At 44.7% G+C, this 15,254-nt stretch overlaps 1 protein-coding gene and 32 non-coding genes across 35 annotated transcripts in view; 32 read left to right on the top strand and 1 right to left on the bottom strand.

Annotated features, from left to right (window-relative positions):
* LOC148327800 (receptor-type tyrosine-protein phosphatase gamma-like) overlaps nucleotides 1–15,254 on the bottom strand; it is a 456,824-nt gene that overhangs the window by 183,715 nt on the left and 257,855 nt on the right. The window lies entirely within an intron of this gene.
* On the top strand, nucleotides 129–201 carry trnat-ugu (transfer RNA threonine (anticodon UGU)). Its single transcript has one exon. It is a non-coding gene; the product is annotated as a tRNA-Thr (tRNA).
* On the top strand, nucleotides 737–809 carry trnat-cgu (transfer RNA threonine (anticodon CGU)). The gene has a single exon. It is a non-coding gene; the product is annotated as a tRNA-Thr (tRNA).
* On the top strand, nucleotides 1,015–1,087 carry trnat-agu (transfer RNA threonine (anticodon AGU)). Its single transcript has one exon. It is a non-coding gene; the product is annotated as a tRNA-Thr (tRNA).
* On the top strand, nucleotides 1,634–1,706 carry trnat-ugu (transfer RNA threonine (anticodon UGU)). The gene has a single exon. It is a non-coding gene; the product is annotated as a tRNA-Thr (tRNA).
* trnat-cgu (transfer RNA threonine (anticodon CGU)) lies at nucleotides 1,967–2,039 on the top strand. The gene has a single exon. It is a non-coding gene; the product is annotated as a tRNA-Thr (tRNA).
* Nucleotides 2,245–2,317, top strand: trnat-agu (transfer RNA threonine (anticodon AGU)). The gene has a single exon. It is a non-coding gene; the product is annotated as a tRNA-Thr (tRNA).
* Nucleotides 2,838–2,910, top strand: trnat-ugu (transfer RNA threonine (anticodon UGU)). Its single transcript has one exon. It is a non-coding gene; the product is annotated as a tRNA-Thr (tRNA).
* Nucleotides 3,449–3,521, top strand: trnat-cgu (transfer RNA threonine (anticodon CGU)). The gene has a single exon. It is a non-coding gene; the product is annotated as a tRNA-Thr (tRNA).
* Nucleotides 3,727–3,799, top strand: trnat-agu (transfer RNA threonine (anticodon AGU)). Its single transcript has one exon. It is a non-coding gene; the product is annotated as a tRNA-Thr (tRNA).
* trnat-ugu (transfer RNA threonine (anticodon UGU)) lies at nucleotides 4,346–4,418 on the top strand. Its single transcript has one exon. It is a non-coding gene; the product is annotated as a tRNA-Thr (tRNA).
* trnat-ugu (transfer RNA threonine (anticodon UGU)) lies at nucleotides 4,957–5,029 on the top strand. Its single transcript has one exon. It is a non-coding gene; the product is annotated as a tRNA-Thr (tRNA).
* trnat-cgu (transfer RNA threonine (anticodon CGU)) lies at nucleotides 5,565–5,637 on the top strand. Its single transcript has one exon. It is a non-coding gene; the product is annotated as a tRNA-Thr (tRNA).
* On the top strand, nucleotides 5,843–5,915 carry trnat-agu (transfer RNA threonine (anticodon AGU)). Its single transcript has one exon. It is a non-coding gene; the product is annotated as a tRNA-Thr (tRNA).
* Nucleotides 6,460–6,532, top strand: trnat-ugu (transfer RNA threonine (anticodon UGU)). Its single transcript has one exon. It is a non-coding gene; the product is annotated as a tRNA-Thr (tRNA).
* Nucleotides 7,447–7,519, top strand: trnat-cgu (transfer RNA threonine (anticodon CGU)). Its single transcript has one exon. It is a non-coding gene; the product is annotated as a tRNA-Thr (tRNA).
* On the top strand, nucleotides 7,725–7,797 carry trnat-agu (transfer RNA threonine (anticodon AGU)). Its single transcript has one exon. It is a non-coding gene; the product is annotated as a tRNA-Thr (tRNA).
* On the top strand, nucleotides 8,134–8,206 carry trnat-ugu (transfer RNA threonine (anticodon UGU)). The gene has a single exon. It is a non-coding gene; the product is annotated as a tRNA-Thr (tRNA).
* Nucleotides 8,467–8,539, top strand: trnat-ugu (transfer RNA threonine (anticodon UGU)). Its single transcript has one exon. It is a non-coding gene; the product is annotated as a tRNA-Thr (tRNA).
* On the top strand, nucleotides 8,745–8,817 carry trnat-agu (transfer RNA threonine (anticodon AGU)). Its single transcript has one exon. It is a non-coding gene; the product is annotated as a tRNA-Thr (tRNA).
* On the top strand, nucleotides 9,338–9,410 carry trnat-ugu (transfer RNA threonine (anticodon UGU)). The gene has a single exon. It is a non-coding gene; the product is annotated as a tRNA-Thr (tRNA).
* Nucleotides 9,616–9,688, top strand: trnat-agu (transfer RNA threonine (anticodon AGU)). Its single transcript has one exon. It is a non-coding gene; the product is annotated as a tRNA-Thr (tRNA).
* On the top strand, nucleotides 10,233–10,305 carry trnat-ugu (transfer RNA threonine (anticodon UGU)). Its single transcript has one exon. It is a non-coding gene; the product is annotated as a tRNA-Thr (tRNA).
* trnat-agu (transfer RNA threonine (anticodon AGU)) lies at nucleotides 10,509–10,581 on the top strand. Its single transcript has one exon. It is a non-coding gene; the product is annotated as a tRNA-Thr (tRNA).
* Nucleotides 11,128–11,200, top strand: trnat-ugu (transfer RNA threonine (anticodon UGU)). Its single transcript has one exon. It is a non-coding gene; the product is annotated as a tRNA-Thr (tRNA).
* On the top strand, nucleotides 11,406–11,478 carry trnat-agu (transfer RNA threonine (anticodon AGU)). The gene has a single exon. It is a non-coding gene; the product is annotated as a tRNA-Thr (tRNA).
* Nucleotides 12,025–12,097, top strand: trnat-agu (transfer RNA threonine (anticodon AGU)). Its single transcript has one exon. It is a non-coding gene; the product is annotated as a tRNA-Thr (tRNA).
* trnat-ugu (transfer RNA threonine (anticodon UGU)) lies at nucleotides 12,642–12,714 on the top strand. The gene has a single exon. It is a non-coding gene; the product is annotated as a tRNA-Thr (tRNA).
* On the top strand, nucleotides 13,250–13,322 carry trnat-cgu (transfer RNA threonine (anticodon CGU)). The gene has a single exon. It is a non-coding gene; the product is annotated as a tRNA-Thr (tRNA).
* Nucleotides 13,528–13,600, top strand: trnat-agu (transfer RNA threonine (anticodon AGU)). Its single transcript has one exon. It is a non-coding gene; the product is annotated as a tRNA-Thr (tRNA).
* Nucleotides 14,147–14,219, top strand: trnat-ugu (transfer RNA threonine (anticodon UGU)). Its single transcript has one exon. It is a non-coding gene; the product is annotated as a tRNA-Thr (tRNA).
* trnat-agu (transfer RNA threonine (anticodon AGU)) lies at nucleotides 14,425–14,497 on the top strand. Its single transcript has one exon. It is a non-coding gene; the product is annotated as a tRNA-Thr (tRNA).
* Nucleotides 15,042–15,114, top strand: trnat-ugu (transfer RNA threonine (anticodon UGU)). The gene has a single exon. It is a non-coding gene; the product is annotated as a tRNA-Thr (tRNA).

Raw genomic sequence — 15,254 nt, 5'->3', positions numbered from 1 at the left:
GTAGGAGATAAGCAGGTGTATGTTTGGTCTCCTGCGAGTCAAGTAATGTCCTAAGTTTTTCTCATGCATTTGAAGCTGCACTTTTTTTGGCTCGTTAACACAAATGCAAACGGCATGAAAACTTGCACGGCTTCATACCTCAGTGGTGAGAGTACTGGTCTTGTAAACCAGTGGTCGTGAGTTCAATTCTCACTGAGGCCTAGATAGTGATCTGACATCAAGCCTGGTATTTTGGGTGTTAGAATCACCTTCCAAATGTGTTGAACATCTGCAGGTGTGCGCTTTATCTATAGGGAGTCTAGCAACCTACTTGGGTTTTCTTTGAAAAAACTTTAGTGCTCCCTACCTACCGCTGTGCTTTTGTTCCCTCGTTAACAAAATGCTAATGGCACGGTAGCGGACAAGGCCTCATTGCTATGTGGTTAGAGAACTGGTCTAGTAAACCAGGGGTCGTGAGTTCAATTCTCACTGAGGCTTGGTGGGTGTATACCTCACTGAAACCTGATGACCATGTCCCTAACCACTATCATCGTCGTGTGTTGCATCATGCAATGACGGAAAACCAGCAAGACCCAGACCCTTCCGGAGAAGGATAGACTGGCCCTTTATTAGGAGATAAGCAGGTGTATGTTTGGTCTCCTGCGAGTCAAGTAATGTCCTAAGTTTTTCTCATGCATTTGAAGCTGCACTTTTTTTGGTTCGTTAACAAAAATGCTAACAGTATAAATACATGGAAGGCTACGTAGCTCAGTGGTTAGAGTACTGGTCTCGTAAACCAGTGGTCGTGAGTTCAATTCTCACTGAGGCCTAGATAGCGATCTGGAATCAAGCCAGGTATTTTGGGTGTTAGAATCACCTTCCAAATGTGCTGAACATCTGCAGGTGTGCTCTTTATCTCTTGCGTGTCAAGCAACGTACTTGGGTTTTCTTTGAAAAAATTGTTCAGTGCTCCCCACCTACCGCTGTGCTTTTGTTCCCTCGTTAACAAAATGCTAATGGCACAATTGAGGACAAGGCCTCATAGCTCAGTGGTTAGAGCACTGGTCTAGTAAACCAGGGGTCGTGAGTTCAATTCTCACTGAGGACTGGTGGACGTATGCCTCACTGAGGTCTGGTAGCATTCTTAGGAATTGATGTCAAACAAGGTGATTTGGTTGTTAGAACAACCTCCTGAATAGGAAGAATGTTCGCAGGAATTTTCTTTACGGAGATTGAGTCAAGCGATGTACTTGCCTTTGCTTTAAAAATATTGCAGAGTAACCACACCTTACCGTTGTGCTATTGTTAGATCGTGTAGAATATGTTAATGGCATACCGAAGTGCACGTCCTCATACCTCAGTGGTTAGCGCACTGACCTAGTTAGCCAGTGGTTGTGTGTTCAATTCTCACTGAGGCCTGATGACCATGTCCCTAACCACTATCATCGTCGTGTGTTGCATCAGGCAGTAATGGAAAACCAGCAAGACTCAGACCCTTCCGGAGAAGGAAAGACGGACCATTTTGTAGGAGATAAGCAGGTGTATGTTTTGTCTCCTGCTAGTCAAGTCATGTCCTAAGTTATTCTCATGCATTTGAAGCTGCACTTTTCTTTGGGCTCGTTATCAAAAATGCGAACGATATGAAAATGTGCACGGCTTCATAGCTCAGTGGTGAGCGTACTGGTCTTGTAAACCAGTGGTCGTGAGTTCAATTCTCACTGAGGCTTGGTGGGTGTATACCTCACTGAAGCATGATGACCATGTCCCTAACCACTATCATCGTCGTGTGTTGCATCAGGCAGTGACGGAAAACCAGCAAGACCCAGACCCTTTGCGGAGAAGGATAGACTGGCCCTTTTGTAGGAGATTAGCAGGTGTATGTTTGGTCTCCTGCGAGTCAAGTAATGTCCTAAGTTTTTCTCATGCATTTGAAGCTGCACTTTTTTTGGCTCGTTAACAAAAATGCTAAGAGTATAAATACATGGAAGGCTTCATAGCTCAGTGGTTAGAGTACTGGTCTCGTAAACCAGTGGTCGTGAGTTCAATTCTCACTGAGGCCTAGGTTGCAATCTGGTGTCAAGCCAGGTATTTTGGGTGTTAGAATCACCTTCCAAATGTGTTGAACATCTGCAGGTGTGCTCTTTATCTCTTGGGTGTCAAGCAACGTACTTGGGATTTCGTTGAAAAAATTGTTCAGTGCTCCCCACCTACCGCTGTGCTTTTGTTCCCTCGTTAACAAAATGCTAATGGCACAATGGAGGACAAGGCCTCATAGCTCAGTGGTTAGAGCACTGGTCTAGTAAACCAGGGGTTGTGAGTTCAATTCTCACTGAGGCCTGGTAGCATTCTTAGGAATTGATGTCAAACAAGGTGATTTGGTTGTTAGAACAACCTCCTGAATAGGTAGAATGTTCGCAGGAATTTTCTTTACGTAGATTGAGTCAAGCGATGTACTAACCTTTGCTTTAAAAAAATTGCAGAGTAACCACACCTTACCGTTGTGCTATTGTTAGATCGTGTAGAATATGTTAATGGCATACCGAAGTGCACGTCCTCATACCTCAGTGGTTAGCGCACTGACTTAGTAAGCCAGTGGTTGTGTGTTCAATTCTCACTGAGGCCTGATGACCATGTCCCTAACCGCTATCATCATCGTGTGTTGCATCAGGCAGTAATGGAAAACCAGCAAGACTCAGACCCTTCCGGAGAAGGAAAGACGGACCAATTTGTAGGAGATAAGCAGGTGTATGTTTTGTCTCCTGCTAGTCAAGTCATGTCCTAAGTTTTTCTCATACATTTGAAGCTGCACTTTTCTTTGGGCTCGTTATCAAAAATGCGAACGATATGAAAATGTGCACGGCTTCATAGATCAGTGGTTAGAGTACTGGTCTTGTAAACCAGTGGTCGTGAGTTCAATTCTCACTGAGGCCTAGGTTGCAATCTGGTGTCAAGCCAGGTATTTTGGGTGTTAGAATCACCTTCCAAATGTGTTGAACATCTGCAGGTGTGCTCTTTATCTCTTGGGTGTCAAGCAACGTACTTGGGTTTTCTTTGAAAAAATTGTTCAGTGCTCCCCACCTACCGCTGTGCTTTTGTTCCCTCGTTAACAAAATGCTAATGGCACGGTAGCGGACAAGGCCTCATTGCTATGTGGTTAGAGAACTGGTCTAGTAAACCAGGGGTCGTGAGTTCAATTCTCACTGAGGCTTGGTGGGTGTATACCTCACTGAAACCTGATGACCATGTCCCTAACCACTGTCATCGTCGTGTGTTGCATCAGGCAATGACGGAAAACCAGCAAGACCCAGACCCTTCCGGAGAAGGATAGACTGACCCTTTTTTTAGGAGATAAGCAGGTGTATGTTTGGTCTCCTGCGAGTCAAGTAATGTCCTAAGTTTTTCTCATGCATTTGAAGCTGCACTTTTTTTGGCTCGTTAACAAAAATGCTAACAGTATAAATACATGGAAGGCTACATAGCTCAGTGGTTAGAGTACTGGTCTCGTAAACCAGTGGTCGTGAGTTCAATTCTCACTGAGGCCTAGATAGCGATATGGAATCAAGCCAGGTATTTTGGGTGTTAGAATCACCTTCCAAATGTGCTGAACATCTGCAGGTGTGCTCTTTATCTCTTGGGTGTCAAGCAACGTACTTGGGTTTTCTTTGAAAAAATTGTTCAGTGCTCCCCACCTACCGCTGTGCTTTTGTTCCCTCGTTAACAAAATGCTAATGGCACAATTGAGGACAAGGCCTCATAGCTCAGTGGTTAGAGCACTGGTCTAGTAAACCAGGGGTCGTGAGTTCAATTCTCACTGAGGCCTAGTGGACGTATGCCTCACTGAGGTCTGGTAGCATTCTTAGGAATTGATGTCAAACAAGGTGATTTGGTTGTTAGAACAACCTCCTGAATAGGTAGAATGTTCGCAGGAATTTTCTTTACGTAGATTGAGTCAAGCGATGTACTTGCCTTTGCTTTAAAAAAATTGCAGAGTAACCACACCTTACCGCTGTGCTATTGTTAGATCGTGTAGAATATGTTAATGGCATACCGAAGTGCACGGCCTCATACCTCAGTGGTTAGCGCACTGACCTAGTAAGCCAGTGGTTGTGTGTTCAATTCTCACTGAGGCCTGATGACCATGTCCCTAACCACTATCATCGTCGTGTGTTGCATCAGGCAGTAATGGAAAACCAGCAAGACTCAGACCCTTCCGGAGAAGGAAAGACGGACCCATTTGTAGGAGATAAGCAGGTGTATGTTTTGTCTCCTGCTAGTCAAGTCATGTCCTAAGTTTTTCTCATACATTTGAAGCTGCACTTTTCTTTGGGCTCGTTATCAAAAATGCGAACGATATGAAAATGTGCACGGCTTCATAGCTCAGTGGTTAGAGTACTGGTCTTGTAAACCAGTGGTCGTGAGTTCAATTCTCACTGAGGCCTAGGTTGCAATCTGGTGTCAAGCCAGATATTTTGGGTGTTAGAATCACCTTCCAAATGTGTTGAACATCTGCAGGTGTGCTCTTTATCTCTTGGGTGTCAAGCAACGTACTTGGGTTTTCTTTGAAAAAATTGTTCAGTGCTCCCCACCTACCGCTGTGCTTTTGTTCCCTCGTAAACAAAATGCTAATGGCACGGTAGAGGACAAGACCTCATTGCTATGTGGTTAGAGAACTGGTCTAGTAAACCAGGGGTCGTGAGTTTCGTTTCTCACTGAGGCTTGGTGGGTGTATACCTCACTGAAGCCTGATGACCATGTCCCTAACCACTATCATCATCGTGTGTTGCATCAGGCAGTGACGGAAAACCAGCAAGACCCGGACCCTTCCGGAGAAGGATAGACTGGCCCTTTTGTAGGAGATAAGCAGGTGTATGTTTGGTCTCCTGCGAGTCAAGTAATGTCCTAAGTTTTTCTCATGCATTTGAAGCTGCACTTTTTTTGGCTCGTTAACACAAATGCAGACGGTATGAAAACGTGCACGGCTTCATACCTCAGTGGTGAGAGTACTGGTCTTGTAAACCAGTGGTCGTGAGTTCAATTCTCACTGAGGCCTAGATAGTGATCTGACATCAAGCCTGGCATTTTGGGTGTTAGAATCACCTTCCAAATGTGTTGAACATCTCCAGGTGTGCTCCTTATCTATAGGGAGTCTAGCAACCTACTTGGGTTTTCTTTGAAAAAACTTTAGTGCTCCCTACCTACCGCTGTGCTTTTGTTCCCTCGTTAACAAAATGCTAATGGCACGGGAGAGGACAAGGCCTCATTGCTATGTGGTTAGAGAACTGGTCTAGTAAACAAGGGGTCGTGAGTTCAATTCTCACTGAGGCTTGGTGGGTGTATACCTCACTGAAACCTGATGACCATGTCCCTAACCACTATCATCGTCGTGTGTTGCATCAGGCAATGACGGAAAACCAGCAAGACCCAGACCCTTCCGGAGAAGAATAGACAGGCCTTTTTGTAGGAGATAAGCAGGTGTATGTTTGGTCTCCTGCGAGTCAAGTAATGTCCTAAGTTTTTCTCATGCATTTGAAGCTGCACTTTTTTTGGCTCGTTAACAAAAATGCTAACAGTATAAATACATGGAAGGCTACATAGCTCAGTGGTTAGAGTACTGGTCTCGTAAACCAGTTGTCCTGAGTTCAATTCTCACTGAGGCCTAGATAGCGATCTGCAATCAAGCCAGGTATTTTGGGTGTTAGAATCACCTTCCAAATGTGTTGAACATCTGCAGGTGTGCTCTTTATCTCTTGGGTGTCAAGCAACGTACTTGGGTTTTCTTTGAAAAAATTGTTCAGTGCTCCCCACCTACCGCTGTGCTTTTGTTCCCTCGTTAACAAAATGCTAATGGCACAATTGAGGACAAGGCCTCATGGCTCAGTGGTTAGAGCACTGGTCTAGTAAACCAGGGGTCGTGAGTTCAATTCTCACTGAGGCCTGGTGGACGTATACCTCACTGAGGTCTGGTAGCATTCTTAGGAATTGATGTCAAACAACGTGATTTGGTTGTTAGAACAACCTCCTGAATAGGTAGAATGTATGCCGGAGTTTTCTTTACCTAGATTGAGTCAAGCAATGTACTTGGGTTTTCTTTGAAAAAAATGCAGAGTGCCCACTTCTTACAGCTGTGCTATTGTTCGATCGTGAACAATATGTTCACGGCATACTCAAGTGCGAGTCCTCATACCTCAGTGGTTAGCGCACTGACCTAGTAACCCAGTGGTTGAGAGTTCAATTCTCACTGAGGCCTCATGACCCTGTCACTAACCACTATCATCGTCGTGTGTTGCAACAGGCAGTGATGGAAAGCCAGCAAGACCCAGACCCTTCCGGAGAAGGATAGGCGGGCCCTTTTGTAGGAGATAAGCAGGTGTATTTTTGGTCTCCTGCGAGTCAAGTAATGTCCGAAGTTTTTCTCATGCATTTGAAGCTGCACTTTTTTTGGCTCGTTAACACAAATGCAAACGGTATGAAAACGTGCACGGCTTCATACCTCAGTGGTAAGAGTACTGTTCTTGTAAACCAGTGGTCGTGAGTTCAATTCTCACTGAGGCCTAGTTAGCGATCTGACATCAAGCCTGGCATTTTGGGTGTTAGAATCACCTTCCAAATGTGTTGAACATCTGCAGGTGTGCTCTTTATCTATAGGGAGTCTAGCAACCTACTTGGGTTTTCTTTGAAAAAACTTTAGTGCTCCCTACCTACCGCTGTGCTTTTGTTCCCTCGTTAACAAAATGCTAATGGCACGGTAGAGGACAAGACCTCATTGCTATGTGGTTAGAGAACTGGTCTAGTAAACCAGGGGTCGTGAGTTCAATTCTCACTGAGGCTTGGTGGGTGTATACCTCACTGAAGCCTGATGACCATGTCCCTACCCACTATCATCGTCGTGTGTTGCATCAGGCAGTGACGGAAAACCAGCAAGACCCAGACCCTTCCGGAGAAGGATAGACTGGCCCTTTTGTAGGAGATAAGCAGGTGTATGTTTGGTCTCCTGCGAGTCAAGTAATGTCCTAAGTTTTTCTCATGCATTTGAAGCTGCAATTTTCTTTGGGCTCGTTATCAAAAATGCGAACGATATGAAAATGTACACGGCTTCATAGCTCAGTGGTTACCGTAATGGCACGGTAGTGGACAAGGCCTCATTGCTATGTGGTTAGAGAACTGGTCTAGTAAACCAGGGGTCGTGAGTACAATTCTAACTGAGGCTTGGTGGGTGTATACCTCACTGAAGCCTGATGACCATGTCCCTAACCGCTATCATCGTCGTGTGTTACATCAGGCAGTGACGGAAAACCAGCAAGACCCAGGCCCTTCCGGAGAAGGATAGACTGGCCCTTTTGTAGGAGATAAGCAGGTGTATGTTTGGTCTCCTGCGAGTCAAGTAATGTCCTAAGTTTTTCTCATGCATTTGAAGATGCACTTTTTTTGGCTCGTTAACAAAAATGCTAACAGTATAAATACATGGAAGGCTTCATAGCTCAGTGGTTAGAGTACTGGTCTCGTAAACCAGTGGTCGTGAGTTCAATTCTCACTGAGGCCTAGATAGCGATCTGGAATCAAGCCAGGTATTTTGGGTGTTAGAATCACCTTCCAAATGTGCTGAACATCTGCAGGTGTGCTCTTTATCTCTTGGGTGTCAAGCAACGTACTGGGGTTTTCTTTGAAAAAATTGTTCAGTGCTCCCCACCTACCGCTGTGCTTTTGTTCCCTCGTTAACAAAATGCTAATGGCACAAATGGGGACAAGGCCTCATAGCTCAGTGGTTAGAGCACTGGTCTAGTAAACCAGGGGTCGTGAGTTCAATTCTCTCTGAGGCCTGGTGGACGTATGCCTCACTGAAGTCTGGTAGCATTCTTAGGAATTGATGTTAAACAAGGTGTTTTGGTTGTTAGAACAACCTCCTGAATAGGTAGAATGTTCGCAGGAATTTTCTTTACGGAGATTGAGTCAAGCGATGTACTTGCCTTTGCTTTAAAAAAATTGCAGAGTAACCACACCTTACCGTTGTGCTATTGTTAGATCGTGTAGAATATGTTAATGGCATACCGAGTCAAGTGCTGCGAGTCAAGTAATGTTCTAAGTTTTTCTCATGCATTTGAAGCTGCACTTTTTTTGGCTCGTTAACACAAATGCAAACGGTATAAAAACGTGCGCGGCTTCATACTTCAGTGGTGAGAGTACTGGTCTTGTAAACCAGTGGTCGTGAGTTCAATTCTCACTGAGGCTTGGTGGGTGTATACCTCACTGAAGCATGATGACCATGTCCCTAACCACTATCATCGTCGTGTGTTGCATCAGGCAGTGACGGAAAACCAGCAAGACCCAGACCCTTTGCGGAGAAGGATAGACTGGCCCTTTTGTAGGAGATTAGCAGGTGTATGTTTGGTCTCCTGCGAGTCAAGTAATGTCCTAAGTTTTTCTCATGCATTTGAAGCTGCACTTTTTTTGGCTCGTTAACAAAAATGCTAAGAGTATAAATACATGGAAGGCTTCATAGCTCAGTGGTTAGAGTACTGGTCTTGTAAACCAGTGGTCGTGAGTTCAATTCTCACTGAGGCCTAGGTTGCAATCTGGTGTCAAGCCAGGTATTTTGGGTGTTAGAATCACCTTCCAAATGTGTTGAACATCTGCAGGTGTGCTCTTTATCTCTTGGGTGTCAAGCAACGTACTTGGGTTTTCTTTGAAAAAATTGTTCAGTGCTCCCCACCTACCGCTGTGCTTTTGTTCCCTCGTTAACAAAATGCTAATGGCACAATTGAGGACAAGGCCTCATAGCTCAGTGGTTAGAGCACTGGTCTAGTAAACCAGGGGTCGTGAGTTCAATTCTCACTGAGGCCTGGTAGCATTCTTAGGAATTGATGTCAAACAAGGTGATTTGGTTGTTAGAACAACCTCCTGAATAGGTAGAATGTTCGCAGGAATTTTCTTTACGTAGATTGAGTCAAGCGATGTACTTACCTTTTCTTTAAAAAAATTGCAGAGTAACCACACCTTACCGTTGTGCTATTGTTAGATCGTGTAGAATATGTTAATGGCATACCGAAGTGCACGTCCTCATACCTCAGTGGTTAGCGCACTGACTTAGTAAGCCAGTGGTTGTGAGTTCAATTCTCACTGAGGCCTGATGACCATGTCCCTAACCGCTATCATCGTCGTGTGTTGCATCAGGCAGTAATGGAAAACCAGCAAGACTCAGACCCTTCCGGAGAAGGAAAGACGGACCAATTTGTAGGAGATAAGCAGGTGTATGTTTTGTCTCCTGCTAGTCAAGTCATGTCCTAAGTTTTTCTCATACATTTGAAGCTGCACTTTTCTTTGGGCTCGTTATCAAAAATGCGAACGATATGAAAATGTGCACGGCTTCATAGCTCAGTGGTTAGAGTACTGGTCTTGTAAACCAGTGGTCGTGAGTTCAATTCTCACTGAGGCCTAGGTTGCAATCTGTTGTCAAGCCAGGTAATTTGGGTGTTAGAATCACCTTCCAAATGTGTTGAACATCTGCAGGTGTGCTCTTTATCTCTTGGTTGTCAAGCAACGTACTTGGGTTTTCTTTGAAAAAATTGTTCAGTGCTCCCTACCGACCGCTGTGCTTTTGTTCCCTTGTTAACAAAATGCTAATGGCACGATTGTGGACAAGGCCTCATATCTCAGTGGTTAGACCACTGGTCTAGTAAACCAGGGGTCGTGAGTTCAATTCTCACTGAGGCCTGGTGGACAAATGCCTCACTGATGCCTGCTAGCATTCTTAGGAATGTATGTCAAACAAGGTGATTTGGTTGTTAGAACAACCTCCTGAATAGGTAGAATGTATGCCGGAGTTTTCTTTACCTAGATTGAGTCAAGCAATGTACTTGGGTTTTCTTTGAAAAAAATGCAGAGTGCCCGCTTCTTCCAGCTGTGCTATTGTTCGATCGTGAACAATATGTTCACGGCATACTCAAGTGCGAGTCCTCATACCTCAGTGGTTAGCGCACTGACCTAGTAACCCAGTGGTTGAGAGTTCAATTCTCACTGAGGCCTGATGACCCTGTCACTAACCACTATCATCGTCGTGTGTTGCAACAGGCAGTGATGGAAAGCCAGCAAGACCCAGACCCTTCCGGAGAAGGATAGGCGGGCCCTTTTGTAGGAGATAAGCAGGTGTATGTTTGGTCTCCTGCGAGTCAAGTAATGTCCTAAGTTTTTCTCATACATTTGAAGCTGCACTTTTTTTGGCTCGTTAACACAAATGCAAACGGTATGAAAACGCGCACGGCTTCATACCTCAGTGGTGAGAGTACTGGTCTTGTAAACCAGTGGTTGTGAGTTCAATTCTCACTGAGGCCTAGATTGCGATCTGACATCAAGCCTGGCGTGTTGGGTATTAGAATAACCTTCCAAATGTGTTGAACATCTGCAGGTGTGCTCCTTATCTATAGGGAGTCTAGCAACCTACTTGGGTTTTCTTTGAAAAAACTTTAGTGCTCCCCACCTACCGCTGTGCTTTTGTTCCCTCGTTAACAAAATGCTAATGGCACAAATGGGGACAAGGCCTCATAGCTCAGTGGTTAGAGCACTGGTCTAGTAAACCAGGGGTCGTGAGTTCAATTCTCTCTGAGGCCTGGTGGACGTATGCCTCACTGAAGTCTGGTAGCATTCTTAGGAATTGATGTTAAACAAGGTGTATTGGTTGTTAGAACAACCTCCTGAATAGGTAGAATGTTCGCAGGAATTTTCTTTACGGAGATTGAGTCAAGCGATGTACTTGCCTTTGCTTTAAAAAAATTGCAGAGTAACCACACCTTACCGTTGTGCTATTGTTAGATCGTGTAGAATATGTTAATGGCATACCGAAGTGCACGTCCTCATACCTCAGTGGTTAGCGCACTGACCTAGTAAGCCAGTGGTTGTGTGTTCAATTCTCACTGAGGCCTGATGACCATGTCCCTAACCGCAATCATCGTCGTGTGTTGCATCAGGCAGTAATGGAAAACCAGCAAGACTCAGACCCTTCCGGAGAAGGAAAGACGGACCAATTTGTAGGAGATAAGCAGGTGTATGTTTTGTCTCCTGCTAGTCAAGTCATGTCCTAAGTTTTTCTCATACATTTGAAGCTGCACTTTTCTTTGGGCTCGTTATCAAAAATGCGAACGATATGAAAATGTGCACGGCTTCATAGCTCAGTGGTTAGAGTACTGGTCTTGTAAACCAGTGGTCGTGAGTTCAATTCTCACTGAGGCCTAGGTTGCAATCTGGTGTCAAGCCAGGTATTTTGGGTGTTAGAATCACCTTCCAAATGTGTTTAACATCTGCAGGTGTGCTCTTTATTTCTTGGGTGTCAAGCAACGTACTTGGGTTTTCTTTGAAAAAATTGTTCAGTGCTCCCCACCTACCGCTGTGCTTTTGTTCCCTCGTTAACAAAATGCTAATGGCACAATTGTGGACAAGGCCTCATATCTCAGTGGTTAGACCACTGGTCTAGTAAACCAGGGGTCGTGAGTTCTATTCTCACTGAGGCCTGGTGGACAAATGCCTCACTGATGCCTGCTAGCATTCTTAGGAATGTATGTCAAACAAGGTGATTTGGTTGTTAGAACAACCTCCTGAATAGGTAGAATGTTCGCAGGAATTTTCTTTACGTAGATTGAGTCAAGCGATGTACTTACCTTTGCTTTAAAAAAATTGCAGAGTAACCACACCTTACCGTTGTGCTATTGTTAGATTGTGTAGAATATGTTAATGGCATACCGAAGTGCACGTCCTCATACCTTAGTGATTAGCGCACTGACCTAGTAAGCCAGTGGTTATGTGTTCAATTCTCACTGAGGCCTGATGACCATGTCCCTAACCGCTATCATCGTCGTGTGTTGCATCAGGCAGTAATGGAAAACCAGCAAGACTCAGACCCTTCCGGAGAAGGAAAGACGGACCATTTTGTAGGAGATAAGCAGGTGTATGTTTTGTCTCCTGCTAGTCAAGTCATGTCCTAAGTTTTTCTCATACATTTGAAGCTGCACTTTTCTTTGGGCTCGTTATCAAAAATGCGAACGATATGAAAATGTGCACGGCTTCATAGCTCAGTGGTTAGAGTACTGGTCTAGTCAACCAGGGGTCGTGAGTTTAATTCTCACTGAGGCCTGGTGGACAAATGCCTCACTGATGCCTGCTAGCATTCTTAGGAATTGATGTCAAACAAGGTGATTTGGTTGTTAGAACTACCTCCTGAATAGGTAGAATGTATGCCGGAGTTTTCTTTACCTAGATTGAGTCAAGCAATGTACTTGGGTTTTCTTTGAAAAAAATGCAGAGTGCCCACTTCTTCCAGCTGCGCTATTGTTCGATCGTGAACAATATGTTCACGGCATACACAAGTGCGAGTCCTCATACCTCAGTGGTTAGCGCACTGACCTAGTAACCCAGTGGTTGAGAGTTCAATTCTCACTGAGGCCTGATGACCCTGTCACTAACCACTATCATCGTCGTGTGTTGCAACAGGCAGTGATGGAAAGCCAGCAAGACCCAGACCCTTCCGGAGAAGGATAGACTGGCCCTTTTGTAGGAGATAAGCAGGTGTATGTTTGGTCTCCTGCGAGTCAAGTAATGTCCTAAGTTTTTCTCATGCATTTGAAGCTGCACTTTTTTTGGCTCGTTAACACAAATGCAAACGGCATGAAAACTTGCACGGCTTCATACCTCAGTGGTGAGAGTACTGGTCTTGTAAACCAGTGGTCGTGAATTCAATTCTCACTGAGGCCTAGATAGTGATCTGACATCAAGCCTGGTATTTTGGGTGTTAGAATCACCTTCCAAATGTGTTGAACATCTGCAGGTGTGCTCTTTATCTATAGGGAGTCTAGCAACCTACTTGGGTTTTCTTTGAAAAAACTTTAGTGCTCCCTACCTACCGCTGTGCTTTTGTTCCCTCGTTAACAAAATGCTAATGGCACGGTAGAGGAAAAGGCCTCATTGCTATGTGGTTAGAGAACTGGTCTAGTAAACCAGGGGTCGTGAGTTCAATTCTCACTGAGGCTTGGTGGGTGTATACCTCACTGAAACCTGATGACCATGTCCCTAACCACTATCATCGTCGTGTGTTGCATCAGGCAATGACGGAAAACCAGCAAGACCCAGACCCTTCCGGAGAAGAATAGACAGGCCTTTTTGTAGGAGATAAGCAGGTGTATGTTTGGTCTCCTGCGAGTCAAGTAATGTCCTAAGTTTTTCTCATGCATTTGAAGCTGCACTTTTTTTGGCTCGTTAACAAAAATGCTAACAGTATAAATACATGGAAGGCTACATAGCTCAGTGGTTAGAGTACTGGTCTCGTAAACCAGTGGTCGTGAGTTCAATTCTCACTGAGGCCTAGATAGCGATCTGCAATCAAGCCAGGTATTTTGGGTGTTAGAATCACCTTCCAAATGTGTTGAACATCTGCAGGTGTGCTCTTTATCTGTTGGGTGTCAAGCAACGTACTTGGGTTTTCTTTGAAAAAATTGTTCAGTGCTCCCCACCTACCGCTGTGCTTTTGTTCCCTCGTTAACAAAATGCTAATGGCACAATTGAGGACAAGGCCTCATAGCTCAGTGGTTAGAGCACTGGTCTAGTAAACCAGGGGTCGTGAGTTCAATTCTCACTGAGGCCTGGTGGACGTATACCTCACTGAGGTCTGGTAGCATTCTTAGGAATTGATGTCAAACAAGGTGATTTGGTTGTTAGAACAACCTCCTGAATAGATAGAATGTTCGCAGGAATTTTCTTTACGTAGATTGAGTCAAGCGATGTACTTGCCTTTGCTTTAAAAAAATTGCAGAGTAACCACACCTTACCGTTGTGCTATTGTTAGATCGTGTAGAATATGTTCATGGCATACCGAAGTGCACGTCCTCATACCTCAGTGGTTAGCGCACTGACCTAGTAAGCCAGTGGTTGTGTGTTCAATTCTCACCGAGGCCTGATGACCATGTCACTAACCACTATCATCGTCGTGTGTTGCATCAGGCAGTAATGGAAAACCAGCAAGACTCAGACCCTTCCGGAGAAGGAAAGACGGACCAATTTGTAGGAGATAAGCAGGTGTATGTTTTGTCTCCTGCTAGTCAAGTCATGTCCTAAGTTTTTCTCATACATTTGAAGCTGCACTTTTCTTTGGGCTCGTTATAAAAAATGCGAACGATATGAAAATGTGCACGGCTTCATAGCTCAGTGGTTAGAGTACTGGTCTTGTAAACCAGTGGTCGTGAGTTCAATTCTCACTGAGGCCTAGGTTGCAATCTGGTGTCAAGCCAGGTATTTTGGATGTTAGAATCACCTTCCAAATGTGTTTAACATCTACAGGTGTGCTCTTTATTTCTTGGGTGTCAAGCAACGTACTTGGGTTTTCTTTGAAAAAATTGTTCAGTGCTCCCCACCTACCGCTGTGCTTTTGTTCCCTCGTTAACAAAATGCTAATGGCACAATTGTGGACAAGGCCTCATATCTCAGTGGTTAGACCACTGGTCTAGTAAACCAGGGGTCGTGAGTTCTATTCTCACTGAGGCCTGGTGGACAAATGCCTCACTGATGCCTGCTAGCATTCTTAGGAATGTATGTCAAACAAGGTGATTTGGTTGTTAGAACAACCTCCTGAATAGGTAGAATGTATGCCGGAGTTTTCTTTACCTAGATTGAGTCAAGCAATGTACTTGGGTTTTCTTTGAAAAAAATGCAGAGTGCCCACTTCTTCCAGCTGTGCTATTGTTCGATCGTGAACAATATGTTCACGGCATACTCAAGTGCGAGTCCTCATACCTCAGTGGTTAGCGCACTGACCTAGTAACCCAGTGGTTGAGAGTTCAATTCTCACTGAGGCCTGATGACCCTGTCACTAACCACTATCATCGTCGTGTGTTGCAACAGGCAGTGATGGAAAGCCAGCAAGACCCAGACCCTTCCGGAGAAGGATAGACTGGCCCTTTTGTAGGAGATAAGCAGGTGTATGTTTGGTCTCCTGCGAGTCAAGTAATGTCCTAAGTTTTTCTCATGCATTTGAAGCTGCAATTTTTTTGGCTTGTTAACACAAATGCAAACGGCATGAAAACTTGCACGGCTTCATACCTCAGTGGTGAGAGTACTGGTCTTGTAAACCAGTGGTCGTGAGTTCAATTCTCACTGAGGCCTAGGTTGCAATCTGGTGTCAAGCCAGGTATTTTGGGTGTTAGAATCACCTTCCAAATGTGTTGAACATCTGCAGGTGTGCTCTTTATCTATAGGGAGTCTAGCAACCTACTTGGGTTTTCTTTGAAAAAACTTTAGTGCTC

Source organism: Idiotropiscis lumnitzeri, chromosome 11 (assembly GCF_059441095.1).
Source record: "Idiotropiscis lumnitzeri isolate Australia: NSW breed Sydney's pygmy pipehorse chromosome 11, RoL_Ilum_1.0, whole genome shotgun sequence".
NCBI lineage: Eukaryota > Metazoa > Chordata > Actinopteri > Syngnathiformes > Syngnathidae > Idiotropiscis > Idiotropiscis lumnitzeri.
The sequence above is the reverse complement of the archived record's forward strand: the minus strand, read 5'-3'. Positions and strand labels throughout refer to the sequence as shown.